At 36.7% G+C, this 1,487-nt stretch overlaps 1 pseudogene; it reads left to right on the top strand.

Moving 5' to 3' along the window:
• The first annotated feature begins 895 nt into the window (after window positions 1-895).
• On the top strand, window positions 896-1,015 carry LOC116574689 (annotated as a pseudogene).
• Window positions 1,016-1,487: the final 472 nt, after the last annotated feature.

Below are 1,487 nucleotides of genomic sequence, written 5' to 3'. Positions count from 1 at the left end.
GTATAGGAAAAATGCAGTGCTATAAAATGTTTACAGACAAATTAAGAAATTACTGGAGAAAAAACGGGTTTAGGCAACAATATGTGGAACATTCATTAATACTGAAATTTTAGGACATTTCTCCAGAAAACGTAAATTTTTCTGCATTCTAGTGGGCTATTGAAAATAATGGTGGCCAGTGGGCTATTGAAAATAATATGGAGTCAAGTGATGTGTGCGTATTATGAGTGAGAAACTTGCTTTAACCTCTGAGGAGGGGGATAATTTCACTGAAGTGTATCCTAATAAGGATAACCTTCCTTATCCTTATTCTCAACAGAGACAAAGGGGAAAGCAATTATATAGATAAATGATGAAAGAGAATGAGTGTCAACTTAGATTTCTAAAGCCAGAGACTAGTTCTTTAAAATTTTTTTTAAAAAATGTTATTTTTCAGAAGAAAATCGGACAGAATTCAACTTCTGTAGGTAGATATTAGAGGGTACCTTGAGAAATAATTATAAAATACATATGGAAATGCAAAGAACCACAAATAACTAAGATATTTAATAAGAACAGACTGTGAGGGATTATTCTACTAAATATGAAGAATTGTAATAAAAGTACAGTAATGAAGAGAAATAACATAAAGAACACAGAAATAGATCCTTGTCTTTCCGGAAAGTTAATTTCTTTCAGAACAGAAGGGCTCTTCAAAGTGAAGAGTCAAGTGTGGACTTTTTAAAAATGATGCTAGAACAATAGGATAGATATATTAAAACAAACAAACAAACAAAAAACAAGAAACCTGAAACTTGATATTTATCTTAAACCATTGAACCTGAAACTTGATCTTTATCTTATACCATGTTGAACAGCAAAAAGAAAAAAAAATCTAACATAGAAAAGTCATGAACACTTTGCACAGTGGCAGTATCGTAGCCAATGAGGTTTATTCGAGGCGCGATAATTGCTAATTGAAAAGTCATGAACAAAAGCGCTTTTAGAATATAATTTAAGATCCAGTCCTCTTCCTCATTTCTTTATCCATTTTCCTTACTTTTCCATTTCTTCCTTTCAACCCCTTGTCTTTCCCTTCCTGAACAAATCTGACTAAAGCCATTAGGTGGGGCAGAAGATGGTTTCTGTAGGAGTGTGTGTGTGTGTGTGTGTGTGTGTGTGTGTGTGTGTAGGTGCAGGAGGGATGTGGGTCACCTGAAGAAGAAGAAGGGTACTGAAACAACCCATGTGAGAATGCCCATGTGGGGGGTTTGTGGATGAGTGCAGAGTGCTGTGTCAAATGCTGAGTATTAAATACACAGGCATGATGAGGCAGCCCTTTGTAGTTTAGTAAGAAGGGCTACTGTAAAGGAAAGTGATCTGGCATTGACTCAAAGCCTGCACAGGATTAGACTGTCCGAGCTGGGGTGGAGGCAGTATGGCCAGGTACAGGGTACTGGATCTCTGGGAGGGTGAAAAGGACACCACAGTAGGAAGGCAGTTTATTG

Source organism: Mustela erminea, chromosome 15, assembly GCF_009829155.1.
Source record: "Mustela erminea isolate mMusErm1 chromosome 15, mMusErm1.Pri, whole genome shotgun sequence".
In the NCBI taxonomy this organism is placed as follows: Eukaryota; Metazoa; Chordata; class Mammalia; order Carnivora; family Mustelidae; genus Mustela; species Mustela erminea.
The sequence above is the reverse complement of the archived record's forward strand: the minus strand, read 5'-3'. Positions and strand labels throughout refer to the sequence as shown.